Source organism: Bufo gargarizans, chromosome 7, assembly GCF_014858855.1.
Source record: "Bufo gargarizans isolate SCDJY-AF-19 chromosome 7, ASM1485885v1, whole genome shotgun sequence".
NCBI lineage: Eukaryota > Metazoa > Chordata > Amphibia > Anura > Bufonidae > Bufo > Bufo gargarizans.
In genome coordinates, this window is record NC_058086.1 from 72,265,853 (window position 1) to 72,282,254 (window position 16,402).

The following is a 16,402-nucleotide window of genomic DNA, read 5'->3' on the forward strand; positions in this document are numbered from 1 at the left end:
ATCGGAACTGCAAACTGCCACCAATGGGGGGGAGGGACCCTGTGGCCACTGCCACCAATGATTAATACTGGCGAGGGAGGGAGGGGGGGTTTGCGTTACCAGAGGGGGCAGATCAGAGGTTGGGGAAGGGAGGCAGATCAGAGGCTGGGGAGAAGATCAGAGGCTGGGGAAGATCAGAGGCTGGGGAAGGGGGGCAGATCAGAGGCTGGGGGGGGGCAGATCAGAGGCTGGGGGGGGGGCAGATCAGAGGCTGGGGGGGGGGCAGATCAGAGGCTGGGGGGGGGCAGATCAGAGGCTGGGGGGGGGGCAGATCAGAGGCTGGGGGGGGGCAGATCAGAGGCTGGGGGGGGGCAGATCAGAGGCTGGGGGGGGGCAGATCAGAGGCTGGGGGGGGGCAGATCAGAGGCTGGGGGGGGGCAGATCAGAGGCTGGGGGGGCAGATCAGAGGCTGGGGGGGGGCAGATCAGAGGCTGGGGGGGGCAGATCAGAGGCTGGGGGGGGCAGATCAGAGGCTGGGGGGGGGCAGATCAGAGGCTGGGGGGGGGCAGATCAGAGGCTGCGGGGGGCAGATCAGAGGCTGCCGCCATGGTCAGCTCCCTGCTGTTGTGTGCACTATGCACAGGGCAGCAGGGAGAGTGTAAAGTCCTATTCACCCTAATAGAGCTCTATTAGGGTGAATATGACAAGGGTTCTGGCCCTTAAGGAGGCCAATAGTTAATAAATAAAAAGTAAAAAATAAATAAAATTTAAACCCCCCCCCCCCCAATATAGAAAACAATATAGAAAACAATATATCGCAATATATATCGCATATCGCACATGCTTAAAATTATATCGCAATATAGATTTTAGGCCATATCGCCCACCCCTACATGAGGTAAAGAATCATGTAAACATGAAGCCATCTGCTGTCACATCAGCCATGATGAGACACAGGACACAGGAATGACTACATGGTAACTTCGGCTAAAACCAGAGTTTTCCACAAAAATTATTCCTCATTTCTAAACTGTACGGCCTGTCACACGACAGCCCAAATATTTTTACGCCACTGCTCAGCAAACGGCAGACACAGCCCATTGGTGTCAACTAGATCTTCACTTTGAATGGTCAATTACATAGCGATTTGCTGTGCTCCAGAAACAAGTGTCCTGGCAGTCCTTTTTTTTGGCTCCCTCAGAAAAAAGTATTCGAAGGGTTCACCCTCCAGCAATACAGAACATGTGCATATCCACTTTTAATTGCCTTATAAACTGTGATTTAATAGTACACACAGCTCATATCATCAATAAAACAGAATTGGTCAGTCATAAAATAATCCAAGACAATCCATAACCCTTTGCAGAAAGTCACCCATTTTGCTGTTAACTATAGAATGGGTTGGCCAAGATATGATCACATCAGAGCCAGAGTCCACCAAAGGATCATCTGGAATTCGGGGCCAGCTGAATCCTACAAATTTACTAAAACTCACATGTCTTGTTATTGCCTATACGGAATAAGATACTCAGAAGCCGCTGTGGAGTTATCTGGCCATTTGATGGCAGCATCTCCATCAGTAGGGACAAGGTCTCATTGTAGGGCAAAAGTCACAGTAGTGCCAACAATTAATTTTCAGTAACCCAAATACTCCCTTCCTTTCCACATTCCAAAACAGGGTGATATTACCAGAAATTGTAATCAAGGCATGTTCTCTCATACAAGAAATGGTGTATCCTATTCAAATTCTAAGCAACTAAAGGAAAGCAAATCAAAGAGGAGAAAGATCTTAGGCCTCGTTCACATCACCATGAAGCAGATCTGGCTGCTTGAACTGGCAAAAATTCCAGCCGTCGGCTGTACAATAAAAAACAGATGCATGCAATGTTTTTTGTCCGCCCCAAACCCGGTATTAATGCCGGAAAGTGGCAGATCACTACCAGACATCATTACAGTTAACGGTGATCCAGTGGTGGAACTAGAGAATCTGGCAATCCTGGATACAGCGAAATGCGGCAGGCTGTTCTCTGTCCGATATGCTTGACGGAGATGTGACCGAGGCCTTAATGGCCAGATATCAGCAAGTCATTATCTCCTCTCCGTGGAAGGGAATGGCTCTACTACCAAGGGAGGAATGCAAATAACAGTCCCCACACAGAATATTCCATCAGATCTACACATGCAAAAATCTGAAAAAAGTAATGCAAAAGTGCCAACCAATGAATACTGCGATATAATATATCTCATGTCCTCAATCGTTTGTTTTTCTTTTCATGATGTCAACAGATGTGGAGATATTGGAGGTCCTCCAGACCTACTCTTCACAGAGTAGGTTATGCTTAGCGCCTACATAGAACTATTTCATGATTCTACCATCCCTGTATATGTATATATATATATCCCTATTTTGTATATACAGAGCACCAATCCATGCAGATATCATGCCCTGGAGGAAGCAGTCCAGGAGAACCTCCAAGATCTTGCCATCTCTTGACCTAGAGTAAGATTTTATTTGGGTGATTGACTGGTCAAACACCTTATACTTAACAGCTGTATAGGTGATTGCTCATTGACTTTTGGTCATTAAATGACTACCAGAGAGGTGACCAGGCCAAGTTCCACTATGTTGAACATACAATTTATTAGACATGTTCAGAAATGGAACATGGCTCACATGAGAAGAAAACAAGGATTTAGTGCAGAACAAAGCGTCCAGACGTTGTCAAAGTGATCCTTATAGCATGTTAGAACCTGCCACAAATACCTAACAATCCTCGGCAAAGCTGTACTTCTGGGTATGTTCATGTATGTTACTGGAGTGTAATGCTCTCAGTAACACACATTCAGCATACTCCTCAAACTTTACATTAATATGGAAATGACGTATGGATGACAACCATCTCTGCTCAGACACAATCCAGAGCCAGTTGTTGGCGTAAATGCTTCGATCTCATCTTATGCAACAAGTACAGACTGAACTGATGACATCACTGTGATGTCACTTGTTGCAACAGACTGACCAGGTCATATTCTAATGAATAGTATTACTTTCTCACCGTATCTAATGGAGTTAGGAACAAAATACATTAATTACAAGCATGTTTATGGCATTATTTTCCATAGATTCACAAGTTCCAAATTTTATTCAGATGTTTCCTACCTGAATGTGGCAGATCTGTTACAGAAATTTTTGAGGCTGAAAAACTTTCATTAAATTTGAATGGGGTTGCTTTGGTGGTAAATAACGATTTGTGGAAGCCCCATCGTGATGAAATGGACAGTAACTGAAAATTATTTAACATATCAGCCACATCTGAATATATAGCCTTTTTTCTATGATTTTGATATTGATGGCATATCCTCGGGATAGGTCATCAATATAAGATCACAGGGGGTTCAACTCCTAGCTCCCCTGCCGATCAGCTGCTTTAGGAAGTCATGGTGCTCACCAGAGCTCCATGTTGTGGCCTCCTCACAGCCCACCAAGCACAGCGATGTTCATTGAATAGCAGCTGTTCTTGGTACAGCAGCTCAACCCTCAATCACTTGAATGGGAATGAGCTTCTCCTAGGCCACGTGACCGATGAACATGACATCACATGGGCTCGGAGGAGACCCAAGCACTCACAGAGTGCCGCTGCTTGTTCAAACAGCAGATCAGCGGGGGTGCTGGGAGTCACATCCTTACCGATATAGGTTATCTATCCTGAAGATAGGCCATCAATATCAAAATCCCAAAGAACAGCTTTAAGCTGGCCACTCACATTAGATCTATGGTGGCACGTTCGACCATATATAATGTGTATATAACTTGTCCCCAATGGCACTTGTCAAGGGAGATACCAATTGGGGACATTTGCTCACTTGCTCCCTCATGCTCCACAAGGAACGATCATGAAATGCCCCGTAGATTTCAAAGTCCTTTAAAGCTGATACACACTCAAATCTCTCAACATTAGCTAATGCAACCTGAACATACATGTTCCAAAAAGGACTAGAAGATGCCTTTTATATTAATGAATTTGACATTATTGATACCACATCCTAGTAACAGAACCATCACTGTGCTGCTCTGCTGTGCTGAGCGTATTTCAGAAGTTTGACCCTTTGCAGGCAGTTTCCCCTGTCACTTCACAAAGTGGTGGAGATGAAAAGGAAGACTTGTTCTGAGGAGCCATGATCAAAGCCAATAAGCTGTTATTCCTCTCTGAACTTCAAACATTAATGGCACGATGGGGTTATGTTTCCAGGGTAGACATTGAGATCAAAAGTTTAAAGTACTTCTCAGCTGAAATAATTACTGGTATTTTTACACTCCATTTAATCTGCGCCTTTGATGAAGGACCTCTGCAGACAGGATCCACAGCTTTGCTTTATTTTTCTCCTTAGATTTACTTAGCGATTGTGTCTTCAAATGGATAATGGCCAAAAATGGGAATCTGACCATTATTTGTCCAACAAAGAACATTGCAGCCAGCTGTTCTGTGAGCTGTGTAGTCTCAAGGTATAACCTATCAATATGTTACTTATCTAGAATCATGGAGTCATAGATGGTCAAGTGTCCCCATGATGATTACAGAGGTTGCCTCATAAAAACAACCCCTGTCCATATGCCTAATTAGGGAATTTGGACATCACAGAGGGGTACATTCTTTAAAGGCCCTTTTAGACATTAGGATTATAAACAAATTATTGAAAACATGCATTCATAGGCTCGCTCGGTGGCGACAATTGGCTCATATAATCGAGCATTTGCTTGTTCATCAGTTGATGGGCATCTTTCATCAGGATTATCGGCAGCATAGTCCTGTGTAATCAGGGATATGCTGCCGATAACTAATAGAACAGGATGATGGAGGAATGAATTGTTCCTCCTGCATTCTCTATGCTTTGGGGCTCATGCACACGACCCTAAGTATTTTGCGGTCTGCGAAAAATACGGATGACATCTGCGCATTCCGTATTTTGTGGAACGGAACAGCTGGCCCCTAATAGAACAGTCCTATCCGTGTCTGTAATGCGGACAATAATAGGACATGTTCTATTTGTTTTTTGTGGAACAGACATGCGGAGATACGGAAACGGAATGCAAACGGAGCAACGTCTTTTTTTTCCAGAAGCATTGAAATGTATGGTTCTGGATAAGGTCAGCAGAAAAACGAACATGGAAAGAAATACAGCGACAACAGAGCTGGAACCAGGGGTAGAGAGTGATAATAAAGGAGAATACATTAGGGCGTATGGACCCCTCTCTATGAGCCAGAGCAAGGAGCCACAGGAGTAGGAGTGACCGTGGCCCATCTATGTATTTCATGGATTACAGTCATATTATACTGTGCAAGTCAAAATATATGACAAAATAGCTGGACCCTATCAATCAGCTCATCTTCAGGAAACAACCCCTTTATAGCGGTACTCTATCTACTGTACCTACTAAAACATAGAAGTGATGAATGTAGAGGGGTCATACTTACTGTATGCAGCATTTAACATTATTATTTCCGTTAATAAAAAGTGCACCCCCTCAGCCATGTCTCACCCACCTACCACTTCTTCCGATCCTGCCTGAAAGTCATATCCACCCTATAGGTTGACATATGACTGATGTAATTTTAGGTTGACAAAAGCCTTAGATAACTGGTTTAGATGACAGCTATACCTTCAGATGCCCCCTACACATGCATGCCCAGAATGTTATCTCAATGGGGGAGGAAGGAATAATCTGAAAGCCAGACACAACTGCTGACATCTTATCTCCCATTAAAACGAAATAATCGGGCATGTTACAAATCCCACATCCCTGACCCTACTTCCCCCTGACATCTGCTGTCTAGAGATATTCAGGACACCTCCATACATATTAGGTGGCTAACTGTTCTTCCTTAAATTGGCAGGTCCCACCAAAATTCATCTAAAGTGTATGACTACTTTTACCTTGGGTTCACACCTGAGCGTTCTGAAAGGAGCGCTCTGTATGCGCGATTGTACCGGCGTTTACAATCGCGCATACAGAGACAAGTGAACGCCCATTGTCGCGCGTTCCCGAAAGTCTATGTACGGGAACGCGTGACAAAACGCCCCAAAGAAGCTCAAGAACTTTTTTTAACGTAGGGCGCGCTGTAAAACGCTCAAGTGTGAACCAGGGCCACAGGGAAGCATTGGTTTTCATGTGTTGAGCGTTTTACAGCGCGTTTGAACTCGCTGTAAAACGCTCAGGTGTGAACCCAGCGTTAGGCTAGGACTGCAGACATTATGAGAATAAGAGAATTTCTAAGGAACTGTACGTCAAGACATTCTTATAGCATGTATAGCTGACCGGTAATTTCCACTACGGTACACTGATGAATATCATAAGAGAATGTTAGACTTGCCCTGGGCTAATATAAGATTGACAAAAAGAAGCTTTGTCAGCAAATTCCTCATCATTCTCATACAGCATAGTACATGCATTTCTCCGCCGAAAAAATCCTGTAATTCCAGAATAAGTATTAGGTGGTGAGTGTAAGGGATGAAACATACTCAGTAACTTAGGTTTACCTTGTATTTCTATGCAAACTTCAAATTCTACGCTCGAACTATGTGCCCATCTGCGTCCTATCTGTATGAGCTACAGCCCTTCAGTCTCAGACAGCAGTCATGACCTCTAGCATAAAGGTGCATTTAGATGCCCCAATAATCGTCCAGATTATCGGCAACAACCGTTCCTGCGAACGGTCATTCCCGATCATCTGGCCGTCTTAATGTGCTGCCGATCATGGCTTCTGGGCAGCAGATAGTGCTGTCTAAACCGTGATCTACTGCTCAGAAGCCATGATATTGTACGAGGATGAGGGATCTCTATAATAGATGCCCCATTTTCATACAGTGCAGGAGATCACAGCATTTAAATGCCGCAGTCTCTTCACTGAACGAGCATCCGACTGTCGGGAAGGAATGCTTCAGTCAGCCCGCCTAAATCCACCTTAAGGCTTCCACCCTAGCTTCCATTTATAAGAGAAGTCCTAGTGCTATGCAAGACAGAATTCAATTCCCGCTCCCTGGCGCCCTAACTCTGTTCTTCCAGTCCCAGTCCTTCAGCTTCCGGATAGGCAGAGGTCATGTGCGGCACTGCAGCCAATGGACTCACTGGGGCAGTGATGTGTCTCTCAAGCACGTGACCCAGCAGGGTTATGACACTGATGAGGCCATGTCCCTGCTGAGGCCACTGCACATGACCCTGTATGTCTGGAAGTTGACAAAAGGACAGTTGAAGCCCAGTGAAGATAGCCAAGAAGCCGAACAACTCATTTAAACTTCCACGGCACATGGGGAAGTAATATTACTTAGCAGACACAAAGTGGAGGCAAACAATTTTATCCTTTACTATAATGGGACCCATGAGGGTCAGTCAAATGCCCTAACATCATATATAATTGTGGGAAACTGAGGACAATACTTCTCCTGGAATATTCTATTTATCGTATGCAAGGTAACTCAAGTAATCCAAGCTCTCAATCATCCAGATTAAATCAACATTAATCCTCAAATGTTCAAAATTATATAAATAGCTAAAATTTATCCCTGTGTAAATAGAACTTAAAGGAGATGTCCAGAATGAGAAGAACGTGGCTTTCCTAAAAAAAAAAAAAAAACAGCACCACACTTGTCCAAATGTTCTGTGTAGTATTGCAGCTCAGCTCTGTTTACTTCAATGAAACTGAACTGCTGTACCAGACAAACCTTGGGTTGCTGTTTTCGGAAGAAAGTGGTCATGTTTTTTTAACCCTGGATAAGCCCTTTAATGTCATTCACCTTTGCTCTCTTCAATGCACGTAATGTATTCAATCTTGGAGAATTGAGTTGGTCAGTCAGCCCTTTACCCATAGCACAGATCCAGTGCTCTCCTGCTTTAAAGAGGACCTTTCACATTTTTTTGTGTTTGACCGAGCAACACTGATGCTGCTAGAATTTTATTTGCTGCCCAGCTGTGATCCCCAATATTGTGGCACCCAATATGTTAATACCAAGCATCAGTATGGGGAGGAGGAGATGCCAGCATTTCTCAGTGCACGTCACCTTCTCCCTGGCTGTGGTGGTGTCCAATCGCAGTGCACCGTTTCACTGCCACGGAGAAAAAAAAAATAGCCCACCTTCTCATTGCCTGTGACGTGGTCTGCGCGACAGCCAGAGAGAGGGTGACGCCCACTGAGAAACACTGGCATCTCTTCCTCCCTCGGTATTAACATATTGGGCACCAAAACTTTGGGGGCTCACAGCAGCGCAGACAAGGGGTCTTTCAAAAAAAGATAAATTCTGACAGCATCAAGAGAGGGTACTCCGCATGTAAAGGTACTCAGTTAAACACACAAAAAAAAAATTTAAGTGAAAGGTCTCTTCCTCTCTAGGACTCTTTAAAGCAGGAGAGCACTGGGCCTGTGCTATGGGTGAAGGGCTGGCCAAAGTGGTGATGTTTTCCACCATGCGTCACTTGGGTGACACATCACCTCAGCGACTAGTCATTGGCAGTGGCGGCAAAAATGATTGCCCCGTCAACCAGAAGTTTACAAGTGGGGACCAGCGTGCGTCAATAGCAGAGGAGAACTGAAGGAGTCAAAACCAATGAGCAAAGAACAGGTAAAGCTAGTTTCAAGCATGTGGTAAAGCTATCCGGCAGAGGATAGCTGTATCTGGTCTAGCCGAATACTGCCATGCACCACCAGACTTCTTATGGTCTATAATGGGACAGCATAAGAGCTGAGTTTCGGCCGGACAAAAGCTGGTGCACGCACCAATTTTTATCCTGCGAAAACCCAGCAGTCATGTAGGAAACCACCTAAATTCCCACTGGATCCCATTATAGTCAAATGAGCTTGAGCTGAGCACAGCCCTATCCGGCTATACCGGATACAGTGAACAGCCTGCCGGCTAGCTTTACTGCAGGTGTGGAACTAAATAGGCTTCACTTCCACAGATCCTGAAAGGGAAAGGGGTGTAAGGCAGAAAGGCTCCCAAAGCTTGACAACTCCTTTAATATTTTACTTGTTTAATGTTTTACTCAATTTAATTTATTTTCAAAAAAGTTTAAATGTGAACTCGAGAAGAACTGCACACAGTATTGTCATGCTATAAAGGGACATCCGGACTGCAGACTCTTGTTACGGGTTAAGCTGAAATGGAAGCAGAGACGAAAGCTTCTAAAAGATATCGCGTATCAGGAAACTGTGATAAAAATGATCTAAAACTTTCATCAGGAAGCGAGGGTCAACTTCGGATGAGGTAATAGGAGCATTGCACTTTTCACCCCTATTAGAATTTCAGGGCAGGAAAACCTTCCGGCCTTACTACCCCTAGCCTAAAAATGAGAAGCCAAGAAGACCTCAAACTCAGTCATCCAAGAGATTCAATCTCTGCCATCCCTGGGTTGTTAAACATTGCTAGGGTTACCATAAACTCACCTCGTTTGGATAGGCGGCGTTTCATCAATGATTTGTGGTCTCGGCAGCTCAATTCTAAGGAGACATTTTCTAACTACATACAATGCTAGAAACCCTGAGGAAAAACTACCAACAATAAAAGTGAAATTGGTATAAATTATTTTTGGTGTATAAAAAAAGAATAAATGACAGCGCCTTATACTTTTTTCTTTAAACATTATGGGAGTCAATAGATGACGTATGCAACTGTATACTATACAGTGATATTCGTTGGAGCCTTCGATCGGAGGTATATATACACTACTCCTAACTTGTATGTCTGATGGAAAGTTCAACCATGACATAAAACACAGCATAAGGCACATTAGACCAGGACCATGAAAAATGTTTTGAGAATGGAGTCTGACCATTCAAAATCTTCCACTTACAGTTTCAACATCGTATGTTGAAACATTGTCCCATGCCCAAATCAGACCGCACTTGTACAATTAGCACTTCAGAGGGTAGGCTTCGAAAGGGCCTGGGAATAGTCATCTTGGGAATCAATTTTCTACTCTTCTTGATAAATACATCCTTTTAATATTATCTATATCTAATACAGTTACGACCCAAACATTCCCATTAACAATGTATTGGGGTATGATAACAGTCTGCCAGACACTTCTGGCGTCCCTTATCTCTGGGGAAAAAAACATTAGGCGTCTTTCAATCCAACCTTTTGGATTATTGTTTCTCCAGACAAGAGGAGATTGTTTGCTGGTCCCTGAGGACACGTCTTCAGTCCTTCTGACTGGAATGAGATCAGTCAACAAAATCTACTGCCTACTGCTAGCTTTAGGCCCCACTGAAAATAGAAGCCACAAAACTGTGCTGGACCCATCATACAATAGATCCGAAAAGAATCCTGACAGACCCCAATGACTTATAAAAGATGTCAATTGGGTGTTACCGTAATTCTGATGACAAGAATTCTTGCCAATTCTGGGCTATTCTTACAGTCCAATCTGACGGGTTTGTCAGCAGAGGTATGCAACCCTCAACGCAAGTTTGAATATTGCCATAGATTTGGGCTCATATGTAAATTTATCATAATGCCAAGATTATTACCGAAATACTGACAGAAAACTAGGTACATGTCCCATAAAATGCCATAATGATGTCTAAGAAGGTCCATCATAAAAAGAACATGGCCCCATCTCATCGTGTGTGTCCACCGCACCTGTAAACTTTATGAAGGTTAATGTTTTATGAGCAATAACCGTGACAAACAGCAGAAATATACCTTGCACACCATGCCCGAACAGACGTCAGACTTCAGAGCCCACACGAGAACACTAGAGCCATTGTGTCTACAACACGTTGTCTAAGAAAACGCCGCACAACTCCTGATTGTGTAAAATGTTAATGAGCAGAAAGGTCACCAGAGAGCAAAGCTCCAATCACAGCTCCACACAACAAAATCTATTGTTTCGACACTTCATTACAATGCTATAAAAATGATGAGCTCGTCTTTGTTGATCCCAGCAGTGTCCTCTTTTGCCCTGGCCCTCCGGCTATGGCAACCAATCCCTGCGGTAAATACATAGAGCTGTGGCCCTCCAGCTGCTCTACAAATCCGAGCCTGTGGACGTCAGGTTATGCTGGGAGTCGTAGTTTTGGAATAGACTTAGAACTTGATCCCATTCCGCTGTATTCCATGGCTGTATTATATAAAATCTTGCAAAAAGTAAACTGGATAACGAAGCACATCTCAGCAGTCTTCTCCACCACAACAGCAACATATGCAACAATGACTCATACCAGAAAGAAAACGTTATATAGAAATAGCAATCTCGAAGTGTTAATATAAGAATCCTAATCCTGGCTGCAGTTTCTAGTTTGTGCCCCATTCACAGATGAAACACTGCAGGACAGTAGTCTTTAGTCTGCGGTACAATGGCAATGTAATAGTTCCCCGTAGACCCTCAAGATTCTTTATCAGTTCCCTCCTGCTGGAAGGGATAATAACGTCACATTCACTACAGATGGCCTGTGCCTTTATTCTGCACACAACATTATGTAACTTCAGAACATATTTTCCATCCTGCAGACTCTCTTCACTTAGGCTACCTTCACACTAGCGTTTTTACTGGATCCGGCAGGGTTCAGCAAAAACGCTTCCGCTACTGAGAATACAACCATGTGCATCAGTTATGAACGGATCCGGTTGTATTATCTGTAACAATGCAAAGACGGATCAGTCATGAACTCCATTGAAAGTCAATGGGGGATGGATCCGTTTTCTATTGTGGCAGAGAAAACGGATCCGTCCCCATTGACTTGCATTGTGGGTCATGACAGATCAGTCTTGCTCCGCATCCCAGGACGGAAAGCAAACTGCAGCATGCTTCGATTTGCTCTGCGGTAGGAGAACGCAACCAAACGGAACGGAATGCATTTTGGAGAATTCCGTTCAGTTCTGTCCCCATTGACAATGAATGGGGACAAAACTGAAGCGTTTTTTCCCGGTATTGAGCCCCTATGACGGATCTCAATACCGGAAAACTAAAACGCTAGTATGAAAGTAGCCTTACAAACATGTATCTTCTTATGAAAAAGGGGCCACTAACTGTTCCTCAATGGCATATGTTCCTGAGGGAGATGTGAGAGGTCTAGCAGCCGGCTTATTCCCTTCCCCCTATCGAGATAAACATGCATGACTGGCCGAGCGTGAATGTTTATGATGGAGTCAGGAGAAATAGCCATTTAATTATGAGAAGATTTAGCTGTAGCTATAATTTGTCCACATAGTTGTAGCGGCATTGGTGGCGTCTAACTGGATGGTCAAATGCACTAACACTAACCATTTAGAAAACTTTAGTCGCGTGTTCAGTCTGTTTCTAGCCTACAAGTCAAGATCCCTCCAGACATAAGGGGACCTTATTGGACACCCTTGTTGGGTGATATGTACCAGACTTTCCATCTGGTACATATCACTATGCACCTGTTGGTGGCAAGACTCTACAAGGGCATGGAGATCTGGAAGAAATCACTCACATGCCACAAGTATTTTTTTTTATTTTTTTTTTTAGATTTCTGTGAAACTCCTTACCAGAGCCAAAATAGGCTTGCTTTAGATTTCACGAGGCCTCTACTGTACCTCCATAAGCTTCTTATTTTATATGGCAAGAAACCGTAATGTCATTCGCCACCACCAATTTTACCCTAGAAGAATGGAGTTTGTATGCACAGCACCCAACGAAGCCACTACGGCAGTGCAGCTCCGTACTAAAGAGTTGTAGGCTTCCATAACACCACTCCACAGACTCTGGGCCTAAGTCCAGAAGGCCTAAAGTTAGCATAACTTTGCAATGACTTGGAGCTAATTTGGGGAGGAAGGGTGTTAGACCACTGCCTATTAGATAGTGATGGCCTATCCTGAGGATAGACCATCACTTGTAAAAGGTTTGGACAACCCCTTTAAGGAGAAAATTAAAAAAAAAGAAGGTAAACACTCTAGTAAGGCTCTTACTGGAAGGAGACATTTGCCAGAGGATAAACATTAACATTCAGTGTCCTCTGGGATTCCAGACTTTCCTGCAATCACAAACTATAATTAGGGAAACATATACTGCAGTGCTCGGCGATCCATATCTGCAAGTCTTCTATTACAAACGTCATATAAACCTGACTCTCAATCCGCCTTCCTCTAACCCCCAGCCCTCAATAACTATACACCGAGGAGTAAAAAGGAGAAAAAAAGGCAACAAACTGAATTTTCTTGAAAAACAAGTTACAGATGTTGTGCTTCAGAGTCCTCCTCCTCCTCCTCCTCCTCCCCCTGGATCAAATGTCTACCATGAGACACCAGGCAGGGAGCTGCCTCTCCCTGCCTTTCCCTCAACCAGGCGCAGCTTTTGGGGATTTTTTTTATTTCATTTTTAAATTTATTTATTTTTTTGGGGGGGGGGGGAAGGGGGGGGGGGTTATGGTACTATGCAAATTCTTGTGTTGGAGGAACAAGATAATGAAAGGTGTCAAGCATGAGAAGTGTGATACACCTGAAAAAGACTGCGATGTAGGATACCCTTCACCTCAGTTTGGGATGTCTCTATATATACTGTATCACTGGAGCCTGATCTAGACACACGCAGCAGTCACAATCTGCTTCCTTTTTACAGGCTCAACGATGCTGTCCAAAAATATCGCTTTTCTTCATGCGCCCAAACAAGGAACATGTCTGGTATTCCAGCTCAGCCCTATTCAAGTGCATGTGGTGAGCTGCAATACCAAACACAGCCTATAGACAGGGGTGGCGCTGTTTTATGTAAGGGGGGGGGGGGGGGGGGGTCGACTCCTAGCCTCAAAATCTCAGATAGATATGCAATTTTGTAAATATATTGTACCCACCCACTGGTACCATCTTATAATGTCCTCTAAGGTACAACCTTTGGCCATTAGCACATTATTATGGCTCAACAGGCTTCCCTGATCAAACAAAAGACAGGATCCAATCTAGGCCTTAGACCTAAACATCCTCCAAAGCTCCATTCACAACTCTGCAAGCTTCACAGCTGAAATCTCCCAGTATTCTTCAATGGCTCAATCTCTTCACAGAGTTTTTTCTGATGTTGTTTATATCCCAGGTATTAAACAGTAACTTAATGGAGGTAAAAGATTATATCAGCAGTCTCTAATGACAATCTTGTTGACTGTTTCCAATGACAACCAGCAGAACTGCGAATGATGCTCTGAAGAATACTATAGGCTCTAATTCGCTATCAATGCCCAAAAAGTATTTCAATATTTTATTAAATAATCTTCAAAACAGTGCCAAAATATGGGCATAACTTTTAAAGGTCTTCTGCAATTTTTCAGCAAATTTTGGTTCCCGCGGGACCGGTGAAGGGAAGCATAGTAATTTACCGCCCTCTGTTCTCGGTGCTCAGGTCCCCACTTGTCAACATCCTGAATGGACAGGGGTCACGTGTGCCGCTGCAGCCAAGGACTACCACCATGGCGGTAACATATCCCCCAAGCAGCAGGGGTGGAAGGTGTTATTTTGTTCAAAAGGCAGAGAACCCCTTTAAAGGTGGCCATGTAATACACTATGAATAAAAATTCATAGATTCTTTTTATATGCATTATGCCACGCTTATCCTGGATTAAACAGGTTTTACTGTACTTAAAGTAAAGAGGCGGCCAGAAGAAATTTTTACACTTCAGCACATGACCCTTCCAAAACGTTCTACAGTGTCCTACCTATCCGCCCCCCTCCTCTTAAAGAGGGACGGTCAGTGGGGCACATGGGGAGATCTGCTTCCTGTTAGCAAGCGGTGCAAGGAATGCACAAGGTTTGCAGAATTTCTCCCAGCTGCATTGTTTACATTTGTGGAATGTGAAGAAACCGCGCGAGAACGAAAAACATTCCAGAAAGGCAGGGGAATTTTTTTCTTTTTTAAATCCCTCGCTTTTAATACGCTACGTCCAATATTTCACATGTATTGAAAGATTCTGGCGGGGAGTGATCCTCTCTACAAGAGATTTTATAAACCCTTGAGCGAGAAAAGAAAAAATAAAATAAAAAAATTAGTACCTATAAGAAAAGTTTGTACACCCACTTTAGCATTGCCATAGCAATGAGTAGGGGTCATGACGGCACTTTGTGATATGCTCATGCAATAAACCGTCACAATAGAGTGCGACTACCAAAGAAATTCTGAAATTAAGTGATAAGCACCATGTAAAAAAAGGCAGCGAATTTAATAAAACCGCCCCAGTGTATATCAATAAAGAGAGCGCTCTATGTGACAACCCACCGGACGCTAGCCTGCATTGTATCGCCACTATTACGGATCCTTTTGTTCACTGTGAGAAAAAGTTGAGGGCACAGAAAGACTATGGAGCGCAAGAGTGTAGAAATCCAAGCTCTGTTTGCATATGGTCACAGCATGACGAGCTGACTGCCAAACTCACTGATGCCTGTCTGGTTTCCCCCCTCAGTACTAGGCCATTCCCCAGCTCCAAAGCTGCACGTACAGCAAGAACTTAACTGTTTGCACGACCCCGACACAGTGTATAAATTTTAATGGGGTCCATCGTAAACCTTGTTTTGTAGCTATTGTTCTCTGCGGCCTATACCTTGAGCGATTACAACTAAATTACATAAATTCATATAATCTTTTTTTTTTAAATGTATAAAAAAAAAATATTACACAAAAAAATGTAATATTTGTAGCATAAAAACATAGAATGAAAAAAAAATTAAATAAAAAACAAAACTTTTTTTTAAATGTATCCCAACTAGAATTTTCAGCATTTAGACATTTACATTGTTTATTGTTATTACGCTATTTTCATCATCATCCCATAGATTTCATGGTTCTAGGTAAAACTTTAAGTTACGGCAGCAAAAAGGAGGTAAAAAAAAAACGTACAAAGTAAATGTGATCTGAGAGGGAAAAAAAAAAAAAAAAAAGAGAAAATCAGCAAAATTCATGGAGTTAAATTTTTTTTTGCAGTCTGGCATAATGTACTACTTTCCACAAGGGACTTGTGTGTAGGACACATCCTTCAATGGCAGATCTGGACAGGAAGTAAGAACACAGACAAAGGGGGGATTGTGTTCAGTGTTGTGATCTCTGACCCCTCCTTTTACAAAGAAAAAAAAAAAAAAAAAAAAGCTTTGCACACACACCTAATATATATATATATACTAATGACATGGTAAATACCAGTAGGATGGAAGCATCCCACGCTACAAAATGCTACATATGTAAAAAAAAAAAAATAAAAAAAAAAACATGCAAAGTATATAATGTGTTAGTCTCCACAGACGAAACACATTTCCTAGTGCAAAAAATATATATTATTGCTACAAAAGTAAAAATAAAAATTAGAAAAAACTTATTGTTGGGGGGGGACAAAAAAAAACAAGCGACACCAAGTCAAGTAAACGTCAAGTTGCAAAGTTTCCTAATGACCAAATAAAATGCAAATAAAAGCGCCATGTATTGCAGAGAGGAGAATAA

General features: G+C 43.0%; 1 protein-coding gene across 3 annotated transcripts in view; it reads right to left on the bottom strand.

Annotated features, from left to right (window-relative positions):
* VGLL4 (vestigial like family member 4) overlaps nucleotides 1-16,402 on the bottom strand; it is a 102,109-nt gene that overhangs the window by 23,905 nt on the left and 61,802 nt on the right. The window lies entirely within an intron of this gene.